Below are 15,000 nucleotides of genomic sequence, written 5' to 3' on the forward strand. Positions count from 1 at the left end.
CATTGAATAACGTGAGGTTCGAACCACAGGATACGAATACCGAAGACAGAGTCTACTGAAACGATAAGGATCTCTCATTTCCCTACCGGGACAGAAGCAGCTGGGTATCTAGATATTTGCATTTCCCAGCTAGTAGCTCACCATTTATTTTTATTTACCCTACAACGGTTCAGTGAAGCAACAGAATGAATGATTCAACAGACTGTCCTTAAGTACCAGTGAGCCAATCTTCAAAAAGCGCCGACAAATGAAGATTCCTGTGGGAAAGGGAAATTTCCATTGCTTCAATCCTCAAGGATTAAGAAAGGAAGTGTTGTGAAACGAGGCAATCAAAAGCAATCGATCAGCAGAAAAAAAAATTGTAAGTATACTTAATTTTCCAGGACGAAAAGAGTAATTCGATTTATTTATGAAATAATGATGTGCCTCTATGTGCATAAATATGTGTAAACCTGCACACATACATTTTAATGTCCTGTCTCGTTTCATCTCTTTTTGTGAATAGTTAATTTTTTAGTTTCCCCTTTATGTTTTTTTTCTCCCTCATTTTCCATCCTGTTACAGTATTATGTTCTAACATATTATTCATTCTTACACTTCACCTGATGGCTACTTCACACCCTCCATCTCACACATTCCGTGTAATGACTACTTCTGACCCTGTTCTCATTTTGCAAAACTGATATTCAACTTCAAGCAAAATAACGTAGAGCAGATACATTATGCAATTTACAATTTACATGCTGTTTCATCTGGGTCATCAACCGATTTATTGATAACCAATTTTTCAAAAACTGGATGTTAACAGGAAGCTTCGACAAGTCTTAACAGCTACTTACTTGCTACTCCTGTAACGTTCTTCTGCAATGCGAACAACTGAGACTGGTGCCAAGCGTTGACAAGTTCTTATTTTACTAAACGAATACAACAAATGAAGGCATAATTACAGATGGTTTGAAATAATATTAATTTCATGTACCGTGAAAAGGCTCGTAAAATCGTTCATTAAAAACTTGAGCGTCCTAAGATAATTATATAATAAAGTTTGCATTTAATTAGCATAACAGACAACTGGTATTATTAGGAATTTCAATGATTACGCAAATAGTCGTAAAGTCTGCAGTTTGCTAAAAAAAATGCTGAGCTTCCGTAAATGAAGCCGTAATAATAATTAAAGCTTATATTTGACTATAAATATTACGGACACTGCAAAGCAGAATTCTGGTAAAGACAACAGCCAGTAGTACCGCCATACTCCAGGCAGGTCTGAGCTCGAGAGAAACGCTTCGCAGGAGGGAAAATGGGCGATCATTCATAACTCGGCGATTATGTAATGGGGATGAAGGCAGAATGATGGGAGGCCATAACGTTAATGCGCCCCCATTTTGTACCATGCTCATTATCTCGACTCCAGGGTTTTCTCTTAAAGGTAAACACGAAATAACGAAAACGTAGCCCAGGGAGCGAGCTTGAAAAACAAAGCGAGAAATGCTAAACCGAAATATGTATTCAATACTCGGTCACCCTACTTAACATCTACTACACCGAACGCCAGCAATGATTTATAGCGGAGAATGGAAAGTGAATATCTTCGACGGAACCAAGAATACAATCTTCAGATAAGGAAGGATGAAAAACGACGACGTATGCTAAATTCAACTGATGGCTTTCATCTACATATCTAAACGCTGCTCGGCGTCTAAACCTGACGTCCGCACCATCGGAGATACTAGATCAAACAAAGGCGGTCTTGAGAATCGGCTTATGCTCACCCACTGATCTGACTCAGGCCAAGAGGGATGGAGGTTGTTTTAAGACCGTCAGTGTGTTTATACCAGTGTCAAAGCGGCCTGTAATTTGTATTTAAACCAAACAGTTTATGCGTAATAGATACACAAGCGTGAACAAACAGGCCTCATTCGTGACTGTTTGTGAGCAGCGTTCAAACGCTGATGTCCTCACATTTATCGTTTCCAGAAATGACGGATCGGACTGCGCTCTCCAAGAGTGGGAGTGACATCACTAACCATGTGGAGATAACAAGGCTATTCAAGTGCAAAACTTGTTGTCTCACATGGGAAGTTATTATATAAACCCAATTAGAGAAATATGACGTTTATATTATTATGACACGTTTAACTTTGTATATGTAACATACATTATTTTGCTTTGTATCTTTCTCATTGCAATGAGCAATAAAGTTATCGCATAATGCAATTCCTGTTGTGTTTCTACAAAACATATTTGATTACTCTAATGGAAATCAAATGTTTAACATTTAAACCACGTTTGTGGTATGAAACCAATTTCAAAATCACAAATAAACCATGAAAATTAAACCTACAAAACTTTTACCTAAAACATAGGCATACACAGATATGGGCGAGTTGCCAACAAGTAGGCATCAATACTTGACTCAGGTAGATTCCTGAGAATAGGCATCCCTTGACGAGAGAGAGAGAGAGAGAGAGAGAGAGACGCAAACCTTATTTAGTCCAGCAAATTCAAGAACTATATTCTGCCCAAACCAATAATTACGTCACAACGTTGCTGCCTCTATTCCTCTTACATCCACTTTTGGTGATGGTCGTAATTTGCAACCAATGAAATCTTCGCACAAGACACTTATTTTCCGAGATTTCATGATTCTTCTACCGTAGTTATTATGGTATGCATAGTCACGTATACATATGCACGAAAAATACAGCCTTTATCGCTATTCTAAAACAGTGTAATTATCTTGTGTAATTTTCTATGAGGAATGCGATACAGAAGTATACAGCAGCAACTCTACCTAAACCATTCTTTAATATATCGATTAACTAGAAAAAGAGCTTATTTGGCCAGAAAACAAACACCTGAACCCTTCAGCTTCAATCAATTTCAGGAGGAATGTTTGGGGGCTTCCAGTTATCAAGAGAAAAGACACAGGAAGTTAAAATCTTACTTTCTGATTGTGACGTAAAGTCCAGCTTGAAAATCAGTTCAGCCTATAGAATATTCTTTACTCAGAAAAAAAGGCCTACCTATTTCAAAAACGAAAAAAAGGACAATTCAAAAGGTCCCAGACATCAAAAGGTCGACTCAAACTTCACTTAAAACTGTACACAACTCAAGTCTTTCACCTGAGTCGCATAACCGCCGTAGGCCTTGCACACACAATAATGCAGCGCCTATACAATAGATTTATGGATGCCAAGAGGTTTAGGGAACTTCTATAAGAAAGAAAAAAAAAAAAAAAAAAAAAAAGCGGGCACGATCTACGGCGTTAAATCAATATAGCTCCTACTCTATTCCTCAGAGAGCTCAAATTGGTTTGGCACCTCTGAGAGACGAGATCTAACAAAGGAGGCTAGAAAGAAACAGGAGAAACGTCACAAAGGGAAAGGAACATTTAGTGAAAGACTAAACAGTACTAGCAAACGCTCAAATAGTTCACCGAGGAATTTGCCTTTTCCTTTAGACGCTCCAATCTCTCTCTCTCACTCTCTCTCTCTCTCTCTCTCTCTCTCTCTCTCTCTCTCTCTTATAAGCACAAAGAGGTGGAGCAAAGACCTATTGTCTACTACAGCAGTTCACTTTTAGTGAAATAAAACTCACTACCTCCAATTCAGTCATAGCAACCCCTCATACGGTTATAACTGGCAGTTGTATCCATTTTATCTTCAGTTTTATCCATTTTATCTTCAGATGGAAAACATCACATGATCACAGTTATCACTATTGTGATGCCAATCATTTTCGTAATACTTTGAAATAGTTTCAATAAAGAAACGGTTTATTCGTTAACCCTTTTCCGGGTATTTCAGTATAATAAATGATATATTTATTCGATATACCTTCCCGGTAATTACAGTCAGTTAAGTGCATTTCCGAAGGGCTGAACAAAACTTTTCACCGGGATATGTAATTCTAAGTCGCTATGAATTTAAAGAAAGGCAAATAAAATTCCAAAAGGTGGACTAAGGAGTGTGTATACATCAGCATTTTCCTCTGACACATCTTTTATAAACAAGTCGAAAGATATTTATACACATATTTACGCGTGCAAGTAAAAGGGGACATAAATTTGTCGACATTGCCCTATATATTAAATTTTCAGCCACGTTAATAACAACAGTAATAACAACGAAGGAAGTGTAACAACCTTAATATACCGTGACAATTCTGGAAGCGCAGCTTCTCATTCCCCGACTCGCTAGAGAGCTTTCACCTTTGACATTCAGATGCAAAAACTTATAATTTTGTTCCGTCACATTAAGAAATGAACCTGTTGCCTTATTTGTTTTTACTCCGACAAATACTATGTACTGAGGCGGTGGTTCTTACTTTTTTAGTTCTTGACAGGATAGAAACTGTAGTCTCCAAGTTTTGCAATTCCACGGGTAGAGTTAGTTCTTTCCTGGAACAACTGTAAACATTTTATAATGATGAGAAGGGAAAAAATCACGTGTTTCCTTTTCATCTCAATATGTACTGATTCATCAAAATCTTAAATGTCATAAAACGAATTTAGTGCATTTAAATTTAAAGTACAATTAATATAGGATGAAAACAATAACAGCAATTATAATGATTCAAATAAACTGCCTGTTCTAGTGATAACAAGTCTGAAGAAAAGCAGGCTTGTTTACAAGAGTTCTTGGACCTTTCTAAGTAGAATATAAATCAGGAATCAATACTAGACACATTTAATGAACGGTCAAAATTGAGGCTTTAATAAAGAATGACAAAAATCCATGATTCAGTTCCGCAACATTATTAGCATGTGAAGAGGTCAGAGCAATCGCAAAGGGCGAAAAATAAAAAGATGAAAGATGAAAACGCAAATCACAGACATTTTTTCGCGCACATTTTTACTGAGAACACAAGAAAAGCAAGTAAAAAATGCACCGAAGTTGCTGCGGTGCCGGACGCACGATCATGACTAATCATAACCGTTAATAGGATAAAAACTACTGAGGCTAAAGGACTACAATTTGGTATGTTTGTTGACTGGATAGTGGATGATCAACATACCAATCTGTAACCCTCTAGCCTCAGCAGTTTTTAAAATCTGAGGGCGGATAGAAAAAGTGCGGACGGACGGATACAGCCAATTCAATATTTTTCTTTTACAGAAAACCAACTAGTTTGGAGGCTGAAGAATATAATCAAAATAAACAAAATAAAACTAACTAGACTATCGGTTGGTCCTTCAGCTACATTTTTTCTTTCATCGGACAGAAGTGCTGTCACTGGATACTCGGCATTCACTTTGAAAGGGCCTTCTGTCTCGGAGATCCTTTGCAACAAGAGAGAGAGAGAGAGAGAGAGAGAGAGAGAGAGAGAGAGAGAGAGAGAGAGAATCAATTAATCCATTTTGTATATAAAAAAAGTACACAAGAATGCTGAAGTAATAAGTTCAACCTGTATGTCGCATGAAAGTGCTGGAAACAATTAAGCATATCATAGGAACTTTATTCACAGTCATCGTCACTACCAAGGAACAAATCATCCTCAATATCACTCTCGATGTTGAGAATGAAGGGATCTACAGGTTTGTAGATGCTATACTCTGACCAGCGCTCATCCTAGACGGCTCTGGATCGTCTCATTACACCTAAACCGCCGGCACAACCCTTCCCTTGTTGAGCTAACACGTCAAAGATACTATTAAAAGAAAACGTTGGGAAAAATCCAGGCCAAGAGAAAGAGAGGGTCTGCTTACTTTCCCCAAAATCCCCCAAGTAGGCAGAGCTTTGTCAAATTCCTTATTGCGTACAGAAAACGAAAAAAAGGGTATAATTTGAGGAAAACTACTATCACTATCATAATGTCATTGTGTGTGTGCGTGTTTCTCTATTTATATCACACTACAATTTCGTTTTTGCTAATCTAACGCCGTAATAATGATGTAATCCTTGTACCTACTTAGTTCAGTGAATAAAGAAAGTTTCATGGACCTTACATTATACTACTTATCATTAATGTAAAGTGACGCACTATTTTCATATACATATCTATTTTTAGTACTGGTAATCTTCTTAGGCACGGAGATATAGTAATTCAGTTGTATTCCACATAGGAAAATGAAAAAAGGTATATCTCAGAAAATGCCCAACAGTTTCGTCCTCCAATGGACCTCTTCTTGGAGCGTTTATTATTATCTATTTTTGAGATAGGTTTCAAATAGGATTTTACCTGTATTTCTTAAAATTGAGACAGTCGTTTATGACGACTGCGTAAGTCTGACCTGTTACCCTATTTTCAGACATTCTCATTCAGGGTTTTTGTTATAAAGAAGGTAACCAGTTTGTGTCTCATTCCTAATCAGTTAGAAAACTCATTTTCTTATTCTTTCACAGTTTTGTATCTCTATTATGCACTCAGTAGCTGATGCTGAGGTATCTGCAATGACAACTAACATTAGATTTGTGTTTTGGGGCGATGACAGTTGTATGACTTTTTTTTCATTTCTTTTTAAATAGGGGAAACGTTTGTAGTCTTACCATGACAGGTTGGTCAATAGAGTGTTGGTATTGCCCAAGCCTCGAGTCTTTTTCATTTTGGAGGTTTCGGTATTTGCAACAGCTCGTGGTCCAAACGTCTTTCATATGCCTCTGGTCCAAAATGAGTGCTACTAACCTTAGATGAACGTGCCACATCTTTTGACTGTTTACTTTTACATAACCTTGCCCACTCATTTTATAGTTCTTTCTTTTTTTGAGAAAAAATGGAAAATGACACCTTTTTCTTCTCTCAATTTCTCGATACCTATATTTGCAGCCATCAATTGCAACACACATATGGCATTTTGCAGTGTCATGTATATATATATAATATATATATATATATATATATATATATATATATATATATATATATATATATATATTATATATATATATATATATATATATACTCAACAATTATTGAGGAATTATCAAGTCTACCTTAGTCAAAAGTGCATCTTAAATAATGAGAAAGATGTTTACTTTACTATTAACTTATGGCAGTCAGGTGAGCACTGAAAATGTTCCCCACCCAGGACAGGTACCTCTAAGCTACGTCATCGCCTACGTAGTTACCCCAGGTGGGAGGCAACTCCGCCCATTTGGGTAGACCTTGGGAAAAATGAACTATTATGGTCATTACGTCAAACCTCTCTATCCTTTTCATTATGAAATCTCCAATTATCTGCTGGTATTGAAAAATATCATGGAAAACGGTATTTTGTTGCATATTGTAAATTACAGAGATATTGGGAGAGGAGAGATAAGAAGAACAGCGATAAAGAAAGAGTGAGGGAGGGAGAGGGAAGGGATGGGGGATAGCGAACGTTCGATTGTGTAGATGAGTCCTGTTGACTCATGCAACTTTGCCTTTAAAAGTCAAGAGTAAACGCCTTAACTAACACCATTTGACAACGCACTTTATTTTAAAAAAATAAGCGGGAGGTGTCTTGTACACTGTGTTAAAGTACCATTTCAATCAAATAAATAGTTGGAAAGATATTTATGAAAAGCAATGACTCGTGGTCCCTGAAATGGATGGCAGACCATCCAAAAGGCAATATTCATGATTTGTATAACGGTATATGTAAGTCAAGAATTCTCGGAGAAACTTCCGAGAGAGAAGCGAAAAAGAGAGGAGAAGAGAAGAGAAAAGAAGAGATGAGAAAAGAAAAGAGAAACGGAGCCTTTAAAATGAACCAAAAGCGAGTTACAAGACAGAGCTTGAACTACCTACTTGGGGGAAAAAGTTGCCGAAGAAAGGACCCTCGTCCTCCGCTAATGACTATAACAATAAGAATTCCTGGGGCAAAGGCAGCAGGAACTTATCATTTTCTAAAGGCGAAGGAAAACGCAATATAAAAATAGAAAAGAGAAAACTTTCTTCCGCGCGAGAAATTTCAAAAGAAATTTTCCTTATCGCATCTCTGGAAAGTCCACAAACGAACGCACGAACACACATTCAGAAAAGACAAGTGACAGGTTGCGCGATCGTGGAATGCGCCGACTCTGGGAAAATAGAGAGACAGCAGACAGGAGCGCAATATCGCTGGCGAGAAAGTCACGAAAACTCCTTGGAAATTTTCCCTGACAGAGAGAGAGAGAGAGAGAGAGAGAGAGAGAGAGAGAGAGAGAGAGAGAGAAACTGGCGTAAAACCTCTAAAAGACTACTAGATAAAATAAAAATATTGATGAATTGACACCATAGTTTGGGAGGCATACGTAATGTCTAGGATATCAAGATGCAGAGAAACAGATTATTATCTGGCAAATGTTTTCAGAAAACAGACCTAATTATAAATTCATGAAAACAACGAGTGTTACCTAAGGCTGCCAAGGAAATCACCAGAATGATTTATTTCCAAATGAGAGATGAAAATCTGAGCAGACAAGTGAATGAAATCGGACAGTTGGATGGGACGGTGCCCAGGAGAAAAAACGAAGAGTCAGTGCAGCAGCAGGGGGGTAGGGGTAGGGGGGGGGCGCCTCGAGAACCTTCAGAACCTACCAGTATTCCCTGCTGTATGATGTGTAAGAAAAACTGTAAGCATTCCTCCTACGGATTTAGATAGAAAGTTATTTATCAGTTTAATAACATGGGCATGCATGGATTCGAACAGAAATATATATATATATATATATATATATATATATATATATATATATATATATATATGTATATATATGTATATATATATATATATATATATATATGGATATATATATATATATATATAAGTGTGTGTGTGTGTGAAATAGTTATAGGCCACATAATACCCTCTTAACTTCTTAAATTCTTTGTTCGTTTTGGATAACGCTTGTAGTGACAAGGGTATGCAAAAAAGAGCAAAGAATTTGAGAAGTTAAGAGGGCATTGTGACTATTATAATTTCGTATGCATCTGGTAAAAATGACCAGTAGATTATACACACACACATATATATAATATATAAATAAATTATTATATATAATATAATATATATAATATATATATATATATATATATATATAATATATATATATATATATACATATACAATGTATGTGCGTGCTTAAAAATCACAGTAGATGCATCAATATATATATATATATATATATATATAATATATATATATATATATATATATATATGACTGGTAAAAAATGTTCTGTAACAACAGAGTCCATCTAATAAAAGGAGCCCATAAAAACACCAAAATAGAGAAAAAGTACTATATTTCAGAGACTGCTGTCTCCCTCTTCAGTACCTGAAGAGGGAGACAGCAGTCTCTGAAAAATAGTACTTTTCTCTATTTTGGTGTTTTTTATGGGCTCCTTTTATTAGATATATATATATATATATATATATATATATATATATATCATAGATATAGTATATAAATATATATATATATATATATATATATATATATATATATATATATATATATCTATATATACATTTGTGTGTGCGTGCTTAAAAATCATAGTAGTTGCATCAGTATATATATATATATATATATTATCATATATATATATATATATATAGTATATATATATGTATATATATAATATGTATACTATATATATATATATATATATATATATATATATATAAATATATATATATAACAAAGATTTTGTGTGTGCGAGCGAATACATCGTTGGTGAAGGACGCAGCTACAGACTAAAATTTGATTGATGGGCTGCGAAAATAAACCCAACTGTAGCTGTGTACAAGAGTTTGTTGGGGTCACGAAAAAGCTGTGTGGCTAACAACTTCACCCCTAAAAACTCGCTGAGAGATACATACAGACAGCCACCAGATATCATACTAATAAGAGTGTGTATAGGAATATACAAAATGAAAGAAAATTCAACAGAGATGCCCAGACGTACCATTCACATCTCCCGTTTCATCTCCACTTTATATATGGAAGCTGAGCAGCAGCATCATCATGGAGAGATCTTCGTCTCCTTCCCGTTCCCAGCTGTGAGAGACCTAACAGAGGCTGCTGCAACATCCGTCGCCATTTGAGTGGCTTACAAGACTCAGATCTCTTCCAGCTTAGGCCTCTTCTACAATCACATGAGACGTAGTACATCTTTTTTTTTTTTTTGATGCATGGCCTCCATTCCAGTTTTTCATATAACAGAAGTTTTTTTCTGAGTTGAATTTGCAGTTTAGTTTTTTCAAATACATACAGAGTTTCTGATTTAATTACAGGTCCTAAGTAAAGCGAAATAGCTGGAATGTGTTTCATTACTGTCAACAGCGTCTGGAAGAAATGGCGTTGAGACATTGCAAGAATAATAAGGAGCGATAAACGACGAAGCATTGAAGGTTGCTGGGTGAACCTTTGTTCTGATGTACAAGTATTTTCTTTTCGTGTGTGTGTGAGAGAGAGAGAGAGAGAGAGAGAGAGAGAGAGAGAGAGAGAGAGAGAGAGAGAGAGAGAGAGCAACGTCAAGGATCCCTGAAGACCATTTTGTCTTTGTGAAGGTTCCAGCGGACGAAGTTTCAGAAGCAAACCTCCCGCTATCGCTTATAAAGTGCTGAATTTACAAGTAAAAACAATTCATTCGAAGAGATCCCTCCTTCTATTGTATTTCTTTTTCAACGAGTTCATAACCTTTCTAATCAAGTTTCTTAATTCTAAACCAGGACTTTTTTTTTTCTAAGTTTCACATTCAAATCCTAAAAACCGAGGAACAACATTCATTTCTTAACCCAACTGTGAAAAGACCGTTCTCCATTCCATATCAGTGACATCATTTCCAGGAGTTCTCGTGTGCATTAAAATCAAAAGGAAACTCGCTAACTTCCGGGAATTTAATCGCAGAAGCTGAAGCTTCGCAATTCCATTATTTCAGAAAGTAAGTCAACTACAAACGAATGAAAAAGTAAATGAAAATGACTAACAATAAATGCATATGTCATTTTTCACTGGACTGTAGTTGTTGCTAATTGCAGGTAGGCCAACCTACTCTCCCATAGAAACATTTTCGAAGGGAGTGCCTGCGCGACCTCCCTCCCTCATTCTAATAATTACTTCATTTCAGATCTAAAAATATGCTGCTTTTTGGAGGCCAAAAGCGTAATTACAGTTCCGGATAGAAAACTTTGGAATATGGTAGCTGGGTCGGTCTCTCTCTCTCTCTCTCTCTCTCTCTCTCTCTCTCTCTCTCTCTCTCTCTCTGAGACAGAAAATACATAAATTATGACTTTTCAGTAAAATGCAGAGAGAGAGAGAGAGAGAGGAGAGAGAGAGAGAGAGAGAGAGAGAGAGAATAATAATAATACGGTGAACATTTGCAATCCGGATGCTTGTTCACATAATGGCGAGAAGGGGAAAATGAGTTTAGATCTGAACCAACGATTATTAATGGCCAATAGATCCCGAGCTGCAGGCCCATAATTCAGTACCATTAATATATAAAGTCACTCACTAATTCATGGACAAAAGACAAAACCGTAGACAGCATATATGTTTAGCAACTAACTTAACCTTTAAAAATTCACTTGCTTATTCTTTCACACTGCCAAGAAGATTCTTCATCGAGTAGCTGACAAGGCAAATTACCTACTATTCAGAGAATTTCTTTTTTATTTAAAAAAATCGTGCAATGGTCAAAACGTTTCTGAACTATCTCTGTTCCTTCGTCAGAGGAGACTAAATACAAAACATGACGAAGGAACTAACATAGTTCAGACACATTAAGACTACGATACTGTTTTCATTTTTAACAATAAATGCTTTTCTATAAATGGTTGTTGATTTGCTCTTACGGCCACTTGATAGTGGAGAAAGTATTTCCGCCAGTTTGAAAGAAATAAGAAAATTACATAAATGTATATATGTATATATATATATATATATATATATATATATATATATATATAATATATATATACATATATATTAACATATACACATATATATATGTACACACAGACACACATATCTATATCTATCTACTCTATCTATCTATATATACTATATATATATATATATATATATAGTATAAATATATGTATATGTGTGTGTGTGTACATATACATATATACACACACACACACACAACACACACATATATATATATATATATATATATAATATATATATATATATATATATATATATATATATACATAATATGTGTGTATAGTATATGTATATATATAGATACGATATGATGTGTATATGTTAATATGTTAATAATAATATACTATATATATATATATATATAATATATATATATATAAACAATAAGCGATTTTTACAACCAAAAGCCTCGATTAAGGATAAAAAGGCAGTCCCTGCCAATTCGTCATTCATCTACTGGAACTTTGCTGAAAAAATGTTTAAAAATCTCATATTTGTAGTGGGTGCAAGCTAGGTTCAATAAATTTACATGGTCAGGAAAAACAAAAACTTAGCCAGTCTTGTTTAATGAATACATATAGTACAGTGGCTGCCTGATTGGAGCTGACATTTTCTCGGCCCAGAGCTAAATAATGACATTTAATTGCATTAATCCATTCCTGTCAGTGATCCGTTAATTCATTTCAATCCAAAGCACCAATCTTCCTAAATCAGTTTTAGACACGAAATGAAGAACACGGCCAGTTACAAACTGAATCTCTTTAAGTTACTGTTGCCTGGCAACTTCTTTTACGTTTCAGTCCCTGTAACAACGCTTCAAAGTTACAGACTCTGGAAACTTCTCGAAGTTTCTCTTGCTGTAGCAAATTCTCGAAGTTTCAGCGACTGTAGCTACTACTTACTCAAAGTTACAATGGCTGCAGCAACTTCACGAAGTTGCAGTCGATGTGCTACATCTGAAAGTTACAATGGCCATAACAACTTCTCAAATTTACATTGGCTGAAGTAACTTCTCAAAGTTAAAGTGGCTGTAGCAACTTCTCAAATTAATGTGCTTGTAGCGACTTTGCACAATTAGAGTGGTAACAGATTTCAAAGTAACATTGGCTGTAACAACTTCTCAAAGTTGCAGTGACTGTATCAATTTCTCAAAGTTACAATGGCTGTAGCAACTCCTCAAATTCACAGTGGGTGTGGCTACTTTTCAGAGTTACAGTGGCTGTAGCTACTTTTCAAAGTTAAAGTGGCTGTAGCTACTTTTCAAAGTTACAGTGGCTGTAGCTACTTTTCAAAGTTAAAGTGGCTGCAGCTACTATTCTCAAAGTCACAGAGGGTGTAACTTCTTGTGCACAGTTACAGTGGCCGTAGCAGATTTCAAAGTAACATTTGCCGTAGCAACTTCTCAAATGTTATGGTTGCTTAGAGTTAACTGTTACTGTTTCAAGTTCTTAAAGTTATGGTCACTGACCTCTTTGAAAGTTATTGTACTGTTCTATCATATTGAAAGGTCGTATTCTTTGCAGGTGTTTAAAAAATAACGAAACGACCTAAAATAGTTCCGTAGAACTCATAAACGTCATGTTGGCGTCAATGCTTATAAGGTCGATTAAATCCTGTACAAAAGATAAACATAATATTTAATTAAAACTAGATTCAATAATGCTGCAAAAAGGTAACAAAACCAAGCAAGTTCCAAAAGAAATGATTATTAGCTTTATTCGCAAAATTCTAGGGAATCCTGTTCAAAGTTTTTGCGTCTTCAAGCTAACATGAAAGATTTCCTCGTCCAGAGAGTTGGTTAATAAAAGAAATTCCATCCATACCTTCTGAATGGACAAACAAGAAAATGTAAGACTATTCGATGGCGAAGAATTGAATGAGAATAAAGCAACCTTCCAAAAAGATAGCAGGAAGTATACTATTCAGAATCTAACAATTTTGTGGATATTCTGCCCATGAACGATAAATGGAAATCGGAGGAAACGATGTCAAGTGAAAAAGAAGCGAAAATCGAGTCCGCAATATTTTTTTTTACATATCGTATTTTAGTTGATACAACAGAAACCAGTCATACGCCAAATGAAATTCTTTGTGAATCCTTCCATAAATAGCGAATGAAAAAGCCATCAAATTTGAATCACTTTCACTTTTACCATGAGGAGGTCTAGGGGAATTCCATTTGTGAGTTCTGCCTAAATATGAAGGGAAAAAGCAATAACCACGTGGGTTACGGTAAAAAGTCATTCCATGAAAACGCTGTCCATATTTTGTGGCTTGAAAACTAGCAATACGTAAGATCCGGGAAGTCATTGAGATTCCATACGTACGTATGTAGTCATATATTCCGATGGAAAATTACGGAACTTTCACTACGATCTTGGTTAATAATTGCGAAACAGAATCGATAACACAACCAAATACGGAAAAACCAGACGAATTAAAAAAATATATATAAAACCAATTTATTATGAATGCTAAAACGATGCACAAGACTATCATTATTACATATTTTGTTTAGAAATATAAAAAAAACAGCAGCCCCATAACATTTCAATTAAAAGGAAATTCTTTCGTCAAAAATCTCAGCTGTTGAGACGTTTCGAAACAAAACGCAGTCCCCAGGAAGTGAGAGGAACACTTTTAAGGCAATACAAATACTTCGCCAGAATTTATTGATAGGAAATGATTCCCCTGAAGAGAATAAAATGGTCTAAATGCTAATGATATGCAGCAGACATCCATAAAATCAAACAAAACTAAATTCTAAATGAGGGACCTCGAACTAAAAATTTAAATCTGCTTATGAACATCGGTTGTTACCAAAACTGTAATTACTACTTTAGTTACACGAACATGGGAAAGTAGGATGGAATTCTTCACATATCAAGCAAATATAAACGAAATAAATGGGGGAAAATATAGAATTAGTGATCAGACTTTCGTAAAATAAGCGAAAATATCTCAAATTATTCACGATATCACTTCTGGAATGTATGAGCAAACATTATGACTTTACAATATAAAAATTCTCAATCAATGAAATCGACAGCCAACAAACGCATCCATTTTCACATATACGTTGGTGTGCTATTTGTCACAAAGCTATAAAAAATAATCTGTTAAATTAGTAAGAATAAATT

The 15,000-nt window shown here is 35.4% G+C and overlaps 1 protein-coding gene across 13 annotated transcripts in view; it reads right to left on the reverse strand.

The window, feature by feature from the left end:
• LOC135224544 (mechanosensory protein 2-like) overlaps positions 1-15,000 on the reverse strand; it is a 745,504-nt gene that overhangs the window by 72,447 nt on the left and 658,057 nt on the right. The window lies entirely within an intron of this gene.

Source organism: Macrobrachium nipponense, chromosome 12 (assembly GCF_015104395.2).
Source record: "Macrobrachium nipponense isolate FS-2020 chromosome 12, ASM1510439v2, whole genome shotgun sequence".
NCBI lineage: Eukaryota > Metazoa > Arthropoda > Malacostraca > Decapoda > Palaemonidae > Macrobrachium > Macrobrachium nipponense.